At 37.4% G+C, this 21,984-nt stretch overlaps 1 protein-coding gene across 8 annotated transcripts in view; it reads right to left on the reverse strand.

Annotated features, from left to right (window-relative positions):
• The window catches only part of LOC106663447 (tyrosine-protein phosphatase Lar), a 312,386-nt gene extending 290,625 nt beyond the window's left edge, over nucleotides 1–21,761 (reverse strand). For all 8 annotated transcript variants that reach the window (XM_024229112.1, XM_024229115.1, XM_024229109.1 and 5 more), the window contains exon 1: nucleotides 21,687–21,761. The gene's annotated coding sequence lies outside the window, so the exon portion shown is untranslated. The remainder of the gene's footprint in view (nucleotides 1–21,686) is intronic.
• Nucleotides 21,762–21,984: the final 223 nt, after the last annotated feature.

Consider the following 21,984-nt stretch of genomic DNA (forward strand, 5'->3'; position numbering starts at 1 on the left):
TAATATTATAACAACTTTTAAAAATAATTTTGGGGACCGCGGTAGCCGAGTGGTTAGCATAAGAGACACTCACCCCGCGGTCGTGGGTTCGATTCCCACCGTCGCCTCTGGCCCTTTTTTCCCGATAACCCCCAATTTGAACACACAAGAATTCGTACTATGGCTAATATGCAAGATCATAAGGCAAAAAAAAAAAAAAATAATAATAATAATTTTAATATCTCGGCAACTATTCAATCTCAGCTGTCAAGTTTATGCTTTTATTAAGGTAGAGAAGTTTGAATTCATTTGGTATATATTTCGAATCTACGGGTTGTAATTAGTGTTTTAAATACTATTAACATCAACAGAAAACGTTTGAATCCTAAGTTTCACTGAAAAAGCATCCTTCACTTAACACCACTGTACCACTCATAGAATATACGGTCAAGTTCGACAAGAAAAAAGACATCTGCAGGTCTGCAAACCTAGGACTTAAAAATGTGCAAAGAAAAAATTGAACTTTTGAATCAGAACAGAAGTCGTGAAGTTTAGTTCTGCTAGAACGCTTCAGAACACTTTGCAGAAGAAGAAGTTACATTTAACATGGAGATGTTTTGGGTTGGATAAGCAATTTTCTCGTTATTGATGATTTCGAGGAGGGAGGGTGAACCCGGGATGGCCCAATTGGTGCAATTGGGTCGGTTAGGTTAGCCAGGGGGTAAGGGACAGGTTAAAACAACACAGGTAGGGTTAAGGTAGGTTAGATTAAGTTAAGTTGCGGTTAAGGTTAGGGATGTGTTAGGTTAGATAGGTGTTCGTGACGGATGTGTTTGTGCCGTACACTGTACCCCCTACAACCCCTAGCTTCTGGAAATCCACCAATCGTAACACACTTCCCTCCTTTTTCCTCAAAAACCCATCCCTTCCAGCCTTTTTAGGCTCTCCGCCAGCTCTCGGAGCGAGCACACCTTCTATCGCCCTATCTCCCCAAAAGTGTTGCGCCATAGTAATTCACCTCCGTGTAAAATCGCCGTTTCGTAAAGCTTTATCGCCCATGGATTCCCCTTCAAATCGCCATACGATCTTCACCTCCACGTGCATCCTACCTCCTGACCGCATGGTCCGCAAACCTATCAATGCCATTTTCCCTTAATATCTCATCTCGTTTTTGCATCTATCATCATTATAATCCCAAGAACGAATCATCCATCATTATTCCCGGAAGACGCCATCACCTCACTGGCTACCACCTGGACTGCATCATCTCATTGTCATCGCCACTGGATTTCATCATCCACCATATCATCATCATCATCGATGCTACAGGAACCATGCCGGTGCACTGGCCTATTCACCGCCGAACAACGCACGATATCGCATTCAGGAGACATTCACCGCTTTCCCGTCTTCGTCGCCTTTAGACCGTCATCGCCTTCACATCTCCAATACGATCATCGGCCATCTTGTAAGCCATAGAAATTTCATTAATCAGATTATTCCTTCATTTAACCATTCTTAAACTAACATCTACTCAATCTGGAATCTTCCATTCCCGTTGGTGCCGAAACAATCTTCTTATTAATTTCAACTCCTATGTCCGGCGGTGTAAGTCGGCGCCATTTTGTATTTGGCTGCTGGCGAACAATATGGGTATAGTATAAGGTGGGCGTTGGACTTCGAATCAGTGTAAAATATTGAGAAAGGCATGATTTTAATAAAAATGAACCAATAGGACGAAAACATGAGTACGGATCCAGTAAATGACCCTAGTAATCACTTAAGGTAAGATAGAGAATTTAGGTTGGGTAGTATTACAATCTTAATTAGGTTACATATCCATAAATCAATGTTTTTAAGTAAAGGGAAGAAAATGTACGGATGCAAAGAGTGAATTTTATCTGTCATAGTGGTCTATTTTACCTAGTATTATGTCTAAATATTTTAGAGAACTCTGAGATGTATATCGCTGTTTTGATAGTACTGGTGTCGAAACATGGGTGTATCACTGATTCAGGGGAATCCGAAGAAACACGTAATAGGGAAGGATGGAAGAGGCGAAAACCAAGATTTAACCAGAGGCAACATGACCGTTATTTTTCGACAGTTATCTATCCGTCCCAACGCTGAATATGGTAAAATATCAGTTATGTATATTTATACGAGCGTTACACAAATAATGTTGCTTATTGTGTGCTTCTGCAATTGCGAAGCTTTCTTATCGTTCAAAAAGAAGATGCGAACCCATTTTAAACCTCATCCTTAAACGTTCGACATCATAATGCTGCTCTGAGTGGTTAAACGTTGTAGAAAATTAAAAAGACCTCAACTTGACCCTAAAGGCCTGCGTTTTTCACCTCTTCAGGCCTCTTATAAAAATGAAGACCGGGGTTTCTAGACAATACAGGGAAGCCTTGTGATTGGATTCTGGCACATCCCAGGTCATTTTACGAGCAACAACGTTCCAATCCGCTTGGATTTATTTCCAAAGCAGGAGGTTAAATTGAAAAATAATATACTGGTAAAAATTCTCGTTTATAGTTGATTTATCAACCTATTGATTTTTTTTTTTTTTATCTGCCACTCTTTACAAACAAGATACATATATTGTACTTAATTTCTCTAAAAGCCAAGGTAAACGGAAAGAAAGCGGTTAAGTGATTGTTTTTGTTCAAATAGAAATCAATCAATTATTAAATCGTTTTAATGTTAGAACGGATTTTCGTTGTAGACAGCACAGATAAAATTTTTCCCTTTAATGTTCAATTCTGTTGTAATATCGCTACTTTCTTATTTATAGGGAAAATGTTATATTTTTTCGATGGCCGGCGTACATTTTTGGTGGAAATCTATCACCAAGGGTTGAATATCAAAGAAGTTTTTATTTCCAATAAATCAGTTGGAACTAAAGGCCTCACTGACATTCATCAACCTTTGAAAATGTTATATAAAAAATATATCCTTAAAAAGTATTTACATATTGATGGCAACGAGATTTTAGTTAAGCGGATAAACAGGATCCCAAAGTGGACATGGTACATTTTTCGTACTTTCCAAAAGCATATTAATTTAAAATAGCATTTGTTACATACTGCTTGTACAATATTGGATAAACGGAATTGAAATGTACCCCCGCCCACTGCATAAATAACTCGTGGTCATATTTAATTCGCCCTTTGTGTCCTATAAATAACAATTTACAGGGGTGCCCGGACGGTTTCCCAAGTTTCAACTCCGCGGGCTTCGAAAGGGGTTGGTGAAAAAAAAAACTGCTGTAAATCAGCACTATTAAGCCATAAATACCATAAACTATGGAGACATATGGCTAATATCACCTTATGAAGCATAGCTGAACATTATGTCAAACATTATTGTTGTCGTGAATGGATTTTGTTGCAGTTGAGTAAGGACTGTATAGAAGGGAACACGTTTTTTGAATTTCTACTTTTTTTATCAGAGAATAGTGAAAACAACGAAACCTTTTCTTTTATAGCGTTATTTATATTTTAATTCCTGATTAATCATACTTGCAGTTGCTGCGATATATACGGAGCCTAGGTTGGGTGGGATGGTTTGGAAATACACACAAAGAGCATCGTATATAGAGCAAATGAAAATGATTAATGAAGATATCTTTTTGGTCTCTGTATAAAAATATAACATTCATCCTTACAGCTGGTATGCCATCAACCAAGCCGACCGCTGAAGTTCGCTGATTTACGTCTTAGGTTCTGGCTTTCTTTTATGATAGTGCATATGTTTAAAATGAGCACAGTAGAGTATCTTACCAAACTAAACATTGGGGATGGCTAATTGATTTCTATCGCTTCTTGTCCCACAGGAACAAGAGTAGTATGACGTCTACCAGAACAAATCTGGTCATAGCAGATTCATGCCTCCTTTTGGCCTTCGTTTAAAATTAACGCAGTAGAGCCTAGACTAGACCAATCAATAAATATGTTAGATATTCGGCAAATTTACATCCTGCTATCTTCTTGGCTTCCATTTATAAAGGGCGCAGTACATCCTCTACCAGGCCAATAACTGAAGATGGCCGATTTATATCTATCATTCTGGCCTAATTTTATAATGCATCCGATTATAACGAGCGCAATAAATCCGCTATGAGACGGACCAGTGAAGGTGGTGGATTTCCAGCCACTGCCTCTTCCAGGAGACACAGGAGATGGCAGATTTACATCATATACTTTTCTGGCCAGTTTATAACGAATTCACTACAGGTTGTACCAGACGGCCATGGCAGCTTTACGTCCTACTAACATTCTGGATTACGTTTATACGAGCGCTATACATCCTCCACCACTGCAATGGGGATGGGCTGTGGAGATGGCTGATTTACTTTCTGGCCGTCGCTTGGAACAAGAGCAATATGCTCATCAACCGGATCAACAATCAAAATAGTTTATTTCCAACCTGTTATCATTCTGACCGACTCCTTAAATTCACTATTTTTCGTGGTCGGCTTGACCAATTAATATCATTGAATTAATTAAGGTTTTTACTTGACATAAAAAAGTCAGTGTCACGAGCGGGATTCGAACCCAAGACCTTCGGCTTCAAGCTCCGCTACTCTACCACTTGAGCTATCGTGATTTCGATCCACTCGGGCACTAACTTCCCATCTCAACCCCACCTTTTGAATGTTCCCTCCTTTTTACCATTTTATCTCAACTAAAAACCTTAATTAATTGAAGGATATTAATTGGTCAAGCGGAACACGAAAAATAGTGATTTTAATGAATTAAAATGAAGCATACTTCACTAAAGCTCTCTGTGGCCATTTCATTTGTCGCCGAGAATCAAATAGATTACACGACATTTGAAAAATGGCAAAAAGGAGGGAACATCAATAAGTGGGGTTGAGATGGGAAGTTAGTGCCCGAGTGGATCGAAGTCAGGATAGCTCAAGTGGTAGAGTAGCGGCGTATCAAGCCGAAGGTAGTGGGTTCGAATCCCGCTCGTGACACTGGCATTTTTTTATCTCAACTAAAACCTTAATCAGAATTTAAAAAACCTTAATTCTGACCAACGTTCATAAAACGGGATGCGCAGCCTCTACCAGGCCAGACCGAGTACTGAATACAGTTTTGCAACTTGCTATCAATCATGCCAGCAGCATGGCATCAGCAGGATCCACACGAGAATAGTTTATTTACATTCTCTTCCCTATATAAATCGCACTTCCAAAGGAAAATATAAATAAATATATAGATCATATAAGCGAATTTTTTTTATACACCAGTAGATTCGGTAGATCATCTTATTTTTATATGTATATTTTAAAACCATCCTGCCTCCGTAAATATACCATCATCCACTTAACTATGATCGATTAGGAATAAATATATAACCTGGATTATAAATGAAATTCCATCTTCAATGGTTGGTCTGGTCTACGGTACAATTTCCCTTACGTATATGGCCTAACTTCTAAGTAATTAAGGTTAGCAAGTCTTCCAAAAAATCTATAAGGTTTTATTGTTGTAATAATTTTCTCCTGGTTATAAAAGCATGATAAAAGTCAAATCAACAGGGAAAAGGTCGATTTACATCCTTCAATTTTGATCTCCGTTTATAATTGTCATATGGACAATTTAAATTTAGACAAAACAAACAAAAACAGGAAAATATGAGACGTCCAAATTTGTTTTCAGGATATGCAGACCTCAACCAGAAATGGTCCAACTTATACATTGCTCGTAACGTTCATACTTGTCTACACAAGGAAACGTTAATCATGACCGAAGCCCGTTTCCGAAGTTTCTCATCACCGCGTCGGTCCGGAAAAGTAAAAACTACTGTAAATCAGAGACCGGTTATTAAACCATAAACATCCGGGGACCTACACGGCAATATAGACAGAGCTGAACAGCCACTTTCGCAACGAATTTATGAAAAGTTGAAAAGATGGACTTGGCGGAAAGAACGGTGGAGGGGAGCCTGCGGCTTGCGGCCCACCGGAGTGGGCGGGGGCTTTAATAAGGAAGGCCACAATATAGCAACTGTGGAAGTGGAAGAGGTAAGCAGGGGCTCTGGACCTTTAATAAATGAGGCCACACAAAGTTTGGTTATGAAAGGTAATCCTACAGATATATCACCTCGGCCCCCTGCCGCCCCTGCCATCAAGAATCCGCGGGGCTACCCAATAACACTGCCCCTCGGAAAACTAAACCTGTTTACTCTTATTACGGATCGCTTTAACCTTTAACCCCGGCGTTTTAATAACCCCAAATAATAAAGCCTTCGACGACCTCTAGAAATTATTTTATTTTTAGAAACAGCTTGTTCAGCTTTAAAGTTCTGAATAAAATGCCGAAATCTGCTACAACCAACAAACATTCCACTAGATCGATATACCCTTGTTATATGCGCTACGTCTGCATCATTTGTCAAATTTAACACGCAGAAATTTATATTGTCCAACTTGTTTTTTAAAAAAATTCTAGTGACGTCCAAATTCCAATATGGGGAAATTTCCAATATGGAGATCGTTAGTGATTCAAAATGACCTTTTGAAACAGTCTGTCTTGTTCGTCACAGTGAAAACCGGTAGCTGGTAATGGATAAAATTCACTTCGGAGAAAAAGCTCCCTGTTCGAATAGGGCTTCTTCAATTATTTACACCAACTTCCGCAGATAATGCGAACGCTCACATAATAGAATACGCGGCTGAAAGCTCGATTCCTCAAGTTGTTCATTTTCGAATTTATGCCTTCCACAGCCATAGTTTTTTGACGATAATCCGCCATTTTTATACAATTGAAAGCATGACTCAAAAATGCTTTATTGCTCCACAGGACATTAATTGAAAGAAAAACTCTTCCACCAGAATAGAATGATAAGATTGTATCGATATATTCCCACAGCACTCACTGTATATAAAATTGTCGATATTTTAACACAACCATCGATTTGAATGTAATCATCGATTGAAAAAGTAAGCATCGATCATTTCTCCTAACTTTGCATGTATCGATATTTAATCGAAACTCCTTTGATGTCCGGCCACGGCCACAGTGATTTTGCAGATGTGACGGACGCCCCGGCCGCCAGGAACCCCCGCAAACTTCGAAGTTTGGTCACAACCTTCATTGCAAAGGTCGATAATTCATAAAAACCATCAACATAAATGAATAGATATTTTATTATAACCTTCTATGTGACTACGTCTCGATAGTTTCTCACAAATCATCGTTGCTAGTATCGATGTTTTATCAAAACCTTCGATATGAATAAATACTGAAATTTTCTCAAGAACTTAGATATGCGTAATATACTACAAAGTAATCTATAATTTACCACAACCTGCGTTGCGTAGGTATGGTGAATCGATTTTTTTTGTCACAACCTTTGTTGCAAGTATCATATTTTATCGCAACTTTAAAGGTTAATAGATATTTATTCGCGAAATTCGATGTAAATAAGTATCGATATATTATCGGAACCAAATGATGTAAACATCGATATTTCACGCCGCCATTAATGTGCATAAATATAGATTTTTTTAATGAAACTATCAACTTGTAGAAGTGTCAATATTTTCTCACAATATTCGTCGCAACCATCGATTTGAATGTAATCATTGATTGAAAAAATAGGCATCGATCATTTCTCCTAACTTTCATTGCATGTATCGATATTTAATCGCAACCTTACACTTTGATATCCAGCCACGGCCACAGTGATTTTGCAAATGTGACGGAAGCCCCGGCCGCCAGGAACCCCCGCAACCTTCGATGTGTATAAGTATCGATGTTTGGTCACAACCTTCATTGCAAAGGTAGATAATTCATCAAAACCATCAAAATAAATCAATCGATATTTTATTATAACCTTCTATGTGACCACGTCTCGATAGTTTCTCACAAATTATTGCTGCGAGTATCGATGTTTTATTAAAATCTTCCATGTGAATAAATACCGAAATTTTCTCAAGAACTTAGATATGAGGAATATAGTATAAAGTAATCTATAATTTACAACAACCTGCGTTTCGTAGGTATGGTGAATCGATTTTTTGTCACAACCTTTGTTGCAAGTATCATATTTTATCGCAACTTTTAAGGTTAATAGATATTTATTCGCGAAATTCGGTGTAAATAAGTATCGATATTTTATCGCAACCAAACGATGTAAACATCGATATTTCACGCCGCCATTAATGTGCACAAACATAGATTTTTTTAATGAAACTATCAACTTGTAGAAGTATCAATATTTCCTCACAATATTCGTCGCAACCATCGATTTGAATGTAATCATCGATTGAAAAAGTAGGCATCGATTATTTCTCCTAACCTTCATTGCATGTATCGATATTTAATCGCAGCCTTATCCTTTGATGTCCGGTCACGGCCACAGTGATTTTGCAGATGTGACGGACGCCCCGGCCGTCAGGAACCCCCGCAACCTTCGATGTGCATAAGTATCGATGTCTGGTCACAACCTTCATTGTAAATGTCGATAATTCATCAAAACTATCAGCATAAATGAATCGATATTTTATTATAACCTTCTATGTGACTACGTCTCGATAGTTTCTCACAAATCATCGTTGCGAGTATCGATGTTTTATTAAAATCTTCGATGTGAATGAATACCGAAATTTTCTCAAGAACTTAGACATGAGTAATATAGTAATAAGCAATCATTTACCATAACCTACGTTGCGTAGGTATGGTGAATCGATTTTTTTGTCACAACCTTTGTTGCAAGTATCATATTTTATCGCCACTTTAAAGGGTAATAAATATTTATTCGCGAAATTCGATGTAAATAAGTATCGATATATTATCGGAACCAAATGATGGAAACATCGATATTTTATGCCGCCATTAATGTGCACAGATATAGATTTTTCAATTTAACTATCAACTTGTAGAAGTATCAATATTTGCCGACAATATTCGTCACAAATATCGATTTATAACTGCCTTCGATTTGAATAAATATCGATATTTTCTCGCACTCTTAGAAGTAAGTAAGTATAGATATTTTATCACAGCCTATGATATGTACATGAAACGATATTTTCTCCCAAACTTCCATATGTATAAGTATTGATAATTTTTCAAAACAATTGGATTGGATAGGTATTTATAACAACTTTCGATGCATAAAAACATCGATATTTGATCAACTATCGATATGTATAAGTATCAATATTTTATTACCAACTTTGTAAACTATGGTTTTAAATTTTTTTTCACAAAATATAGATTGTACAGGTATAGATTTTATCACAACTTGCAATACGTATAAAGATCGATATTTTATCATTGCTTTAAAAATCGTATTTTCGCCGATATTTCATCAACCTTCGATGTTTACACATACCGTATTTATCATAGCCCAAAAAGTTTCTAGATATTGATATTTTATGTCAAATCTCCATTTAAATAAGTATCGATATATATCGATAAGAAACCACATCCTTCGATGACTATGAATATCGATATTTGTCACATGTACATAGATTGATACTTCACACAATTTTTGATTAATAATGTTAATTTTTGACAGATATTTTTCGCAACTTTAGAAAGTACGAAGGTTAATTTTTTTATAGTCACCATTGATTTCTGTATCTATCGATATTTTATCACAACCGTTAATTTGTGTAAGTATTTCGTATTATCAATCCGTATTTGTAATTTTACGTATTTTCTTGTTGATATTATCACTGGTTGATAAGACCCAACGTTAGAATTTTGTCCTTTACGCTTCCTAAGAGTTACAACACATTGGTTAGCGTAATTTCAGTACTTCCGAACAATTTGCTCAATCCACTTATCACTACTTCTTACCCATTACTGCAGTAATTACTGAGAAATTCGTCAGCACGTTTCTTGAGCTGTGTCGATTTTCATGAAGTTAGATGGCTCGATGGATGAACTAAGCCAGTATTCCAACATTTCCAGACTAACAATCCAATATAGTTGTGCAGTGCATTTCAAACTAGATTCATATCGCAATTTTCGTCGGTGATCGTTTATCAATGGGGTAAATTTTCCTCGGGATTTTCCTCAGGTCCACGAGGATAATTTAAGGGCATTGGGTTATGATGGGTAATATTAAAAACAGGATTCAGCCCACGTACGCTGGGAAAAATCACGTTTAGACATCCTTCTTAAAATGTACCTTTGCGGCATGTCAACCCGGGCCGATTTTCGATAACGATCTCAATTGATCGTTTTTATTAAATATTTACCTTTTGAGCTATGAACTTTTTAGATTTACCAGTTGTCTTTTTATGCCTTATTGAGGACCTTGAACTTTAAAAACTGACATGGTGTTCCAAAAATAATCAACTATAATGACGTAATGACCATAAGTAACGAACAAAAAACTTAGTTTGTTGATTTGTAGATTGTGCTGGTTTCACTTTTACACATTTGTTGTTTGTAAGAGCCATTTCTCGTTCCTTGTGTGTGAAGACCGGCTTTTCATCCTGATAGACAGCCCCCCCTCCGGTGATTAATGACCATCAACTGCCGTATGGGTCGACTTTTGAATTGAGCTTTAGGAGGATGAGGTCATGAAACGGTCATCATAAACGGTGCCCTGCCACCCGGTGATTACCCTGTCACATACCCCGTGACTGGACGACCGCCTGTTTTATTTTCTCGAGGCCCAACATGGTAGATATACGGCCTAATGTCCTCTAATGTCCCAAGAGGGCCCTATCTCCCCACCGAATAAAAATACCCCTAAACAGGCCCTAACTCCTCTTGCAAAATAAAAGCACAAACTCAACTGACGGAAGGGGGGGGAGGCGACCCATTTTTGCCAGGTTTAATGGCGCAAGTCTCCACAAATCTCTTTTTACAGGATTAAAAGAGGACCGACGCTTTGCCAGATATGTCCCTTAAACATTTCCGAGTCGTTTTACAGTTTGAATATGTTACGATAATTGGTTACGATAATTTTGAAAAAAGTCTGATATCAACTATCGATATTTTCATAAAACTGATATATCATACAATCACTTCGAATAGATGCATCGATAATTAATTATAAACATCGATATTTTAGCAAAATCAAAATCGATAAACGCAAGAAAAAAAATGATGTCGATACCTCGAAAATTTTCATAATTTTTTTGAGCGATTAACAACACACGGACGTTTGTCATAAATCAACCCTTTAAAAAATAATATTGATATTTTTCTCAATAACATTTGTTTTACCCAAAATAACTTTCTGAAAGAAAAAAAAATGAAAAAAGCCTTGATGCTCCGTAGATCCGTCATAAATTCCTTCAAATCCCAGACATTGGTCTAAATTCGATACCTAGTAAAAACATCATCGATAGTGTTGCAAGTAATACAAAATTATATTTATGATGCATTCATACTTTATTAAAACCTTAGATGTTTTATGTACGGATTTTTTTCCCTGAAAACATCGGTGTTTTGACGCTCTGATGTTTTATCAAAAAGAACCGTAATGTATAATCGATATTTTCTTTAAAACGGCGGTATTTTTATGTGTCGATATTTTACTCAATAGCAAATGCATCGACCAGGAAAAATTTCTGGAAAGAAAAAAAAAGCTTTGATGCTTGGAAGATCTTTCATAAATTTTAGGTCCGATCCTCACACATAGACAATGTCCAAATTTGATTTAAAAAAATAAATAGTGTTGGAAGTAAACTAAAACGATGATAATGATTCATTCATATTTTAATAAAACTTTATGTTTTTATGTATCGATATTTTTGATCATAAACATCGATGTTTTAACGCTTCGATATTTTATCAAAAACATTGGTAATGTGTCATCGATATTTTAGTTAAAAAAACTATAATTTTTTTTTAAATAGTTCCTTTCGTTCTGAAAGTAGGAAAAAAGCTTTTATGCTGGGTACAGTTTCATAAATTCTAACGATTATAACACAGTGATGTTGGGGGGCGTCGATGGCCGCAACGGCTTAGGCGTTGACACGGCGCTCATGACTGTAAGGTAAAGGTCCCGGGTTCGAATCCCGCGGCCCTGCATTCGAGCCCGACATACTTACAAATGGGTTTTTTCCAAAACACCGGCACCCCGAGGGTTGATATAAGCTCTGCTCTTGCGAACCCTCGTTAAAAAGAAGAGAGAGAGAGAGAGAGAGAGAAGAGTAAATGAGTTTTTGATGATATTTTATTACGAAACACATTACAGATTTTTATTAAAAAAAAAACAATGTTTTGACTTATTAATTCAGTCAAGATGTAGATGCTCTTCTGGGTTGAACGTTTAACAAAAAGGATAGCTCAAGTGGTTAGAGCAGCCGCGTATTAAGCGGAAGGTCGTGGGTTCGAATCCCGCTCGTGACAATAACGTTTTCATTTAAACCAAGACCTTACATAAAAAGAATAATTAATTTAAAGAAGTCATTTGCTCAATTGGACCAATAAACATAATAAGTTTAAAAAAACATCGATGTGAAAACGATTTATTGTTTTCTGTTGAGCATTGGGTAACTTCACTTAAATGGAAAATTTCGATATTTGTACCATCGATAAGTTATCGTTAAAACTTATTAGAGTTGCATTACCATAGATAGGTTTAGGGTTAGATTAGGTTGGGTCACGGTTAGAGTTAGACGTAGGTTAGGCTAGGTAGGATAGCGTTAGCAACGGGTTAGATTAGGTTGGGTCACGGTTAGAGTTAGACGTAGGTTAGGCTAGTTAGGATGAGCGTTAGCAACGGGTTAGATTAGGTTGGGTCACGGTTAGAGTTAGACAAAGGTTAGGCTAGGTAGGATGATCGTTAGCAACGGGTTAGATTAGGTCTACTAGAGGGGGGGTTAGGGTGGGCATAGACCGACTCTGCCCCTCTAATGACCTGCACGTGAGGGGTATCAAATTCCCGCGAAAGGGCATGCCCGACTCAGACCCAACCTCCGTCGAACATGGCACTAAAGGATTCATATAAACAGAGACATACAATAATAAGCAAGTGTGTATAATTAATAGGGTTAGGGCTTCGGAAGGATAGCTTAGGTTAGTAAGGTTAGGTTATACACATTTGAATCAAATAAAATAAGGCAATTGTTTAAAAAACATGGAAATCGGTTTGTAATTTTAAATGTTTCACCTACTGGATCTTCCACATTATTTCACATAAAATAAATCGATGTTGTACCTTAAAAAGCATCGTGAAGTTAATGAGACTTATTACCGATACCTAAAGTAATAAGTACAAAAATCGATGTTGTGAAGCAGCTACGGGTTTTCTTGTTAACCATAGGTTTTTTAAAAAGGTTTAGGTTTTTTAATCGATTTAATTTAAAAACGTCGAAAATTATATTTACTAATTACCAAACCGTCCAAAGTATTGCATTAAAAACATTGACTTTTAAACAATATCCTTTCCATTGAGAATTTATCTAATACACATTTTTTTACAAAAGGACTTTTTTTGACATTTCTAAGCGGTCAATAGATTTACAAATTGATTTTTATCTACCTTCAATGTTTTAACAATTCTAAATGTTATAAGTTCCTCCATGCGTAAACTTTCTGAAGTTTTCAACTCTTGAGTTAATTTTTGTAATTTTTCATTATTCCATCTTAGCATTCAGTTTGTAAGTCGTTCTACTTACAAATAATATTTCAATTGTCATGTTTTTAGGGAAGCCTGTCTCTGAAATCTTTTGTATAGAGCTAAGAAAAAGGTGAATGACTTGAATTTAAGTCCTCGTAGAGATATGCCAAAAGGCAACGTTTTCCTTTAAATTAAATATTATTTTGTACGTAATACAATAAGACGGACATCAGTCGTCTTTATCAATCCTCCGGCAAAAAAGCTAGTTGTAATAATAGAGAAAAAGAACGGCCAGGATTCGCTATTTCACATAAACAGTCGACCCCGAGTAGGAGACAAAAGGACGGGAGTTGAAGGAGCTCTTCCCGGAGCACAAATCAAATCCTGGCCCACCTTTGATGTCTATTCGCCGAATCATATTTTCTCCGGCCTTTCCGCAACGCTGCCAGCCCACCCGGGCCCTTGCGGTTTCCGTATATTTTTCTAATGCGTTTTCTCGGCTCCCGTTCAGGCCGTCATCTAGCTGAAAGAAAATTTCCCGAAGAATCGATAGAACCTGTCGGATCGGGATGGAAAAAGCAGTGCCCCGGTGGATGTTTCTGCGTTTATCTTTACAGCGGTGAAAATACCCCGTTTAAAGAAGTGTTTTATAACATTAAATGAGATTTTGAGTATCAACATTAAAGAAGAAGACTTGCATGATGATTGTATGACATTAATATATGGCTATTACTAATTACCTATTGTTTTTTCACATTCAGGAAAAAACAAAACTAAAAACAAAGCGGCTTTGTGTCGGTCAACAGAAACAAGAACATGGTTATTCTCTTCAAAAAACTCGTGCATCGCACTTCACATGCTTCACAGAAGAACATCGAATCAAAAATACATAACCTAAACCGTCCTAAACAAAACACAACCTAACCTAACACATCTCTACATCTAACCGTCCATAAACTAACTTAACCAGGCCTTAACTCTAACCGTAACTCTTCCTAATATAACACTTCATTAACCAATACCTACCTTTTGTAATCAAATCCATTCAAACTAAAACCAAATAAGAATCCTAACCCAAAACCAACTTAATTAGCACATCTCTCTCTAACCCATCACTGATCATCCTAATCCTTAATCTGTAACAATACCCAATACACTATAGCATTGCTAATTCTAACAATATTTAACCTATTCGTAATTTTAACCGTAACTCTACCGAACCTAGCTTAACCTGTAATTCTGCCGAACAAACTAAACCATCCCAAACTTTAACCTAACTTAGCCTAAACCTAACCAAAACTCTACCCAGCCTAACCAAATCACTTTTTACACCTGTCTAATGACCTCTACGAAGATTGGAACCTTTCATAGATTATATGCAGTTCGATCAAGAAACATCATATCTTCATTCTTCATCACACTACTCGCAACTAATCTAAATTGTTCCAACTCCTAACCAACATCGTTTCTAATCCTAACACTAACCCCTACTGACAAAGCTCAACCTAACTAGTCCTTATTAAGACGTTAACTCTATACAACTATATGAACCATACCTAACTCTAAACTGTTGTAATTTTTTCTTAGTTGTATACTGTGCTTCAGGTAAAAACCTCTTACAGCTTATTAAATGGATGTAGCAAAAGATTATTTATTTACCCATATATGGTTTGCAGTCATAATTGACCTATTAATTATTTCAATTAATTACACTTTTCATCTAAGGTCTTGGTTGAGTTGAAAAAGTTAGTGTCCCGTTCGTGACACTAAGTTTTTTAATCTTAACAAGACCTTAGATAAAACGTAATAAATTGAAATTATTAATTTACTTTTATTTCATCCATCCTAAACTCTAACCATACGTCCTTCCTACAATTATAACCTAACGTAACCCTGATCGTAACTCCAAACCTAGCGAAAACCTAACGAGTCCTTAATAATTCTCTGCCAAACGTAACTTAACTCTAACCCTTACACTAAGCAAACTTAATTCGTCCAAACCCATACCTATCCTCACCCTAACGGTACCTTACCAAATCCTTTATCACCGTAACGCTGCTAAACTAACAAAACCATTTCTAACTCTGGCCATAGGCGCGGCTGGCTTGTCTGCGGTGGGTGGGTGGGGTTGGTAGGGCTCACTGAGCAAGTTTGGCTCCGGGGGATTGTGAGGTGTGGACTTTTCCACATATCTCGATGTAAGGTTTTTATCCATATCTCCAAAACGGTCCCTCGAAATGGGTTTAAAATTAGGCCTTTAAGATTGAGAATATGAGAGGAGAGCCCTATCATTCCCTGTTCGTTCGGGTTGGTGGCGTCTGGCTACTGGTGGATGCTCGGCCCTCAAAATCGGTTCGTTGGCTAATGTATAACAACGAGGCGTTGACACGGCGCTCATCACTGTAAGGTGAAGGTCCCGGGTTCGAATCCAGCGGCCCTGCATTCGAATCTGACATACTTGCAAATGGGCTTTTTTTCAAAAACACCGGCACGCTGAGGGTTGATATAACCTCTGCAGTTACGAACGCTCATAAATTAAAAAATAAAATTTAAGAAAAATGGTCATACTTAACGATAACTCTATCGAATAAATCCCTAACCATATCCTAGCCATATCGTATCTAAACCTAAATATAACCTAACGTAACCTCAATCACAACTCTAACACAATCATCCTTAACCCTAAACCTATCAAAGCTAACCTATTTTTTGTAAAACCCAACCTATCGTAGCGCTAATAGTACCTAACCTACTTAAACTACACTTATCTAACCTAATTTCCCTAACCCTAAACAGTGCATATTTCGTAGACGCCGGCGGGAGAAAGTATTGAATGTCTACCATCCAAGTACGGGCGCTACCAAAGATAGTTGCCGGCTGTTGCGTAAAGGATTTATTGAATAAAAATTTAATAATTCGTTTAATAATTAACTTTATTAATTGACAATTTAGGATACGAATAACGAAACTAAGCCAGAAACAACTTAAACAAAGTTAACGAGAAAGAAATCTCTCTCTCTTTCTTTTTATATATATATNACAGGTTGAAAACCAGGGAGCGACTGACAGAAGACAGCTGATGCACGTTCGTACGTACAGGTTGAAAACCAGGGAGCGACTGACAGAAGACAGCTGATGCCCGTTCGTACGTAACTATTAATAAATAAAATTGTTTACATTGGCGAAAACAGTGCATCTTCCGGTAACGCGCAAACGATGATGTACAAACGGTGGCGCAAAAATCTGCGCATTCAACCCAAAAATTATCCATTTTAACACGTGTAAACACGAAAAGAAACTGACCCAATATCGATGGAAAATCTTTCATCCAACATCCATAATGTGATTTTCACTTTTTGGAAGTGACAAAATCTTCTCCAAAAAGCGAATTGACAGACTTACCCCACCTCAAATTATTTCTATCGATTAGCTGCTAAATAATATTTATTTTTGTGATATAAATGGAGAATGGTTTATCAACTGAGATAACTTCAAAATCTACAGAATATGAGGTTCGTACTGATAAATTCGGCTTGGGCGGAGGTAAAATAACCGAGAAGACCCGCGTCCAGAACAAATGTCCTTCCCCGTTGACTAATACTTCAGGAGATAGGACCCGTGCGACGTAATTACAGGCGGGATGAACTGATGCTGTGTTACCGGACGCCCGTGTTATTACTCATCTCCTTCTGGGCTATCTCCGGTTGTTTTTTATTCCGGCCGATATTTCGCCTAGGGATAACCACTCATCCGGTGCGGCAAGACTATCCGGTCTGATAATGAAGCGCCTTGTCCAACCTGTTGCTCATCCGACAAATAGGGAAAACCGGGCCTGATCGTTCGGATAATTTAATTTTTTTGTAAGATCTGAATCGGAAAAGGACGGGGTGGAAAACTTGGCAAATCCTGTGCAAACTTTTCTTATTAAATCGCATCTTTATTTGACCAAGGCTGGAATGGTTTCTAATGCAATCATACGAGGATTATCTCAGTAAACTCCCACTTTTTAAATGGTAGACAAGGTTTTTGTTAAAGTGAGATTCTGACCCGATCGATGCGCGTTATGTATGGACATAAAAAACCGCCTCTCTATGGCTAGAAGTATTAAACTTTTTTCACATTTTTATGACCCAAATGATAAAAATCAAACATAACCGCGCAGCGTATAAAATATAATGAGACAATGCAATAGGTGCCTTGTAGAAATTTAATTATAACATAAAAACGACATTAATGGGCGTCAATGATCATAAATCACCTGCATCTCGGAAAAATCTACCAGTCTGTTTATAATATTGTACATATTTAAAAGAAAAAGGATTTTCAATTTTTTGTTTTAAAGGGGCTAGATTTTTTGAAGCTGGATTTCACATGAGCCTGCCTGCCATTTGTCCAAAAGTTTAGACAAAACGCACAACTTATCGGTTAATTTTTGCAAATAATCACAAAAATTATCCGGATTAAAACTTATTTTCGGGTGAATCCAAGGTTAATTTAGTGCTATGACGGCACAGAGGAGGTTTAGAGAAGCTAACGTACAAGATTCAAGTTTGGACTGGAATGTCTATGTAAGGTCCCATCCATATTGGCTTATTGTGCCATCACAGTCATTGTCTCGAACTCTTCATTAAGTTCAAAGCTTTTCACCTTATCCGAACTTTATGTTAAGGGCTCTCGTGTGCAACCTTGAAGCCTCGAATATTCTCGTTTAGAGGCAGAATGGCATTACTAACAACAGAGGACATGTCCCGCGGTTTGGTCTTCTTCCTGGTAACATCTGCTTGTGGTATTCAATATATATATAAAGATACTTCAATGTTGTCAGTATCTTTAGTACAGGCAGCAGTAAAGAAGAGGTGAAAGAATAACCGGCCTGTGGTCCCCACCAGTCTAATCCTAAAGATCAGATTTGAGAAGTGTGCTCTGCGTGAACTCAGATTATTTAATGTGTTTATTCCGGGTATCGATCAAAGACTATATCCTTGCAATTGAGAGATGCAAATTTTGTAAGGAAAGAAACAACACAATGCATCAGAGGAAGCAGGAAAAAACTTCGAATCCTGACAGGACATCCAAACTGAATGGGCATCTGATTAAGATTGGTATAACCCAATACGTCACGTGGAGATTCTGCAAAGAACCTGAGGAGACACCAACACACTGTGGAGCCACATTTGCCCGCAGGGTGAAGTAATCTTAGAAGAAATTCAACCACTGAATAAAAAATACTAATCAAAGTCCTTGATGAACCAGGATTCACCGGTGTGCTATAGGTACAGAACGGGAGATACAATAGCTCTCAAAGGGCGCAGTATATCACACACAGAACTTACATATACATGCCTCTAAATCTGCAGTGTGAAGTCAGCAGTCCTAATATTCTAGTCATTCTATACAAATATTCGGTTTCTTGGATAAACTGGAAATACAATCCCATTTAACCGAGGACATACTTAATCTACGATTTTTCGCACTTGGTGTGATGCCAAAGAGCACAGGGCAAATAGGTGTCTTCGTTTCGCGACGAGATATTTTACCAAAGAAGATACTGGGTGGACTACAAATCACGAAGGTAATCATGGGTATATTCACACAAGTAGAGGCTAGGAAAAGCTCACTTAGACTCCAGAAACAATTAAATTGGAAGGGAACAAGAAAATCCGGGTATACAATCAAAATCAACAAAATCAGACAACCATTATTAGAAATATGGACTGATTATATGATCCCGGAAACAATCCTCACAACTTCCTATAAAGTCTCAACGGACTACAAAGGAGAGGAAGAACACAGGAGAGCATCAGATACAATGATATGGTACACAGATGGCTCGAAAACAAAGGAAGAACCGGATCGGGCAATTTCTCTACAAGCCCAAAACATGAGCAATCAAACTCATTAGGGAAGGGCACTTCGGTCTTTCAAGCAGAAATACATGCCATCAATGCTTGTGCCCTGGAAAATCTTAAAAGAGGTTACACTGACAAAAAAATCCTTATAAGATCTGATAGCCAAGCAGCGAATAAAGCATTAGCATGTAAAAGAATCACATCAAAATTAGTCAGTGAATACATCCAAAATCTCCAAACCCTGGGGAAACCTAACAACCTGATGATATCTTGGGTACCAGGGCACAAGAGAATTTTGGGTAAGGACAAAGCAGACAGTCTGGCCAGAGGAGGATCTGCAAGACCATACATAGGCCCGGAACCTATTCTTGGGATAACAAGAACAAATATAGAACCCTCCATCGCAAAATGGATCCAAACAAAACAAAAAGACAAGTGGATAAACTCTAGCGGCGCTAGACATAGTAAACCTATGATAAACTTATGATGAAACAACCGTCAACAAGGCTGGCAAAAGCACTGCTGTAATTAGAGAGGGATTTGATCTGAGAAAACATCTATACAACATGGGTATATACAAGGATGATCCCATTTGCAGATTATGTAATGAGGAGGAGGAAACAGCCACTCATATCGTCTTCGAATGCGAAGCAACAGCTCAATGGAGATTTAACCTAACGTAAGAAAACTTAGGGAATCAAATTGCAGCAGCGACAATCGATGTCCTGATAAGGAGAAGGATTGAGTCTATTGCACTGAACTAAGGAACTAGGAAGGTACAATAAACCAGAAGGCTGCAGTGCTTGGGGAGCGCAAATCCCGCTTCCTAGAATCCTTTTTTACCATACCATACCATCAGGGGTTGAAGATGAAGATTAGCATTGATCCTATTAAAACGGAGCTAGACCTATGTAAACAGCGATTATTGAGCAAAATGCAGGGATCGTCCGAATCTTCTGCTGGGTTTAGTCGAACATTAGCAAAGTTCAAATTAGCATTTTCAACTTTAGCAATTTCAAAACAGCTGGCCGCAAAGATTTATAAAAGCATCGATTTTTCATTCGAGAAGATATTCCATTTAGTACGAGGCATAAAAACATGTCAAACTTATTTTACTATATCTATTATTAAATATTATAAGTGGTAATGCGTCGGGAACCCAGATGATGTAACTTTGAGGTATCCAAGTACTGAATAGTCCATCTACTGCAGATATTGCAAGAAAATTAAAGAAAAATGCATCTGAACAGTCCATTTTTATTAACTGAATAAGGCAGAAAAATTGTAGAAGCCGTGTTGTTGTTGGCTAATGTTCTCGGCCCGGCTGTTAATCAGGAAGCAAAGACGATGTAAACCCGTCGGAAGATAAGTCCATCAAATTATTACTCCGAGATAAGAAGTCCCAGAGACGAAAGTGTCAGAGAAAGAGGGAGCTTTTGCCACGGTGAAGGATGCCCTAAGAGGGCGCAATAACTTCCACAACAGTCCCACCCCCATCCGCCGAGTTATTCCTTTAAGGATAGGTTGTATGGATGATAGGATGTCTTAATTAAGAGGAATTAATATTTATCGCGAAACAGAGTGATTACTCCGACTTATCTTCTCGCTAGTGTGAAGGCAGGGTTTATTATGAATGCCTGATGCCTGTCTCAGCCAACACCCCTTCATTTGTCTGGGCCAGGATGAGGATAAACAACCCTGTTTATCATCCGGAACGTACGAATGTCTCGGGGGCGTAACTTGGAAAAATATTTTACAACAACGTTAATCCTCTGTTTCGCGATGAACAATACACTGCAGGATAATGCTTTTTTTAACTCAAATTCTTACAATTACTTTCAACGGGCAATGTTTCATAAAAGAAGAAACAACATTCGCGAACATAGTGAAACGAGTACATTTACACAAAGCGTTCGTTAAACCCAACTGGCTTAAAACTAAAATTAATAATCCAGGCAATTAATTACTAATAACACAATTGGCTTCTGTAAACAAACAGGTTTCAACACAATTGGCCAAGTCAAATTGATCTATTTTATTGATCCTAGGGACATTCACATCATCAACCTTTGGCCTTGTCCATGTAACAATAACCTTTTATGAACGGAATCCAAAATGACAGCTGGATAAAGATAACACACATATATTTGTGCGTTCTTACTTACGCTTATATATTTCTCTTATTTAAAAAAAAAAATAAACAGAAGAATAAAAATCTTAAGGATCCTTACAAATAGAAAAGAAAGGACAGTAGGTTGCAATTTATTTATTCTCTTTTTATTTCAGTTATAATGTTCAACACACCTTTTCAGAGGCTTTAAATTTTCTTTCACAGCCCTCCAGGCACGGATTTTTGCTACCTGAAACAGAAAATATAGAATTTAGAAGTGGAAATGATGCCGGGGGACGGATGCCGACGGCCCCAGTTTAGAGTTTTAAGGGGTTGCCAAGTTGAATGCTTGAAATGAATTCCGTTTTACGATTTTAAGCATGATGAAAATAAAGCGCAACCTGTCAACTTAACGTTTTTAAGTTTTAAGTGGAGCGATGCTTATGAGAAGTAAGTTTATATATATATATATATATATATATATATATACAC

The sequence above is a fragment of the Cimex lectularius genome, unplaced genomic scaffold, assembly GCF_000648675.2.
Source record: "Cimex lectularius strain Harlan isolate CLEC.00 unplaced genomic scaffold, Clec_2.1 scaffold334, whole genome shotgun sequence".
Classification (NCBI taxonomy): Eukaryota; Metazoa; Arthropoda; class Insecta; order Hemiptera; family Cimicidae; genus Cimex; species Cimex lectularius.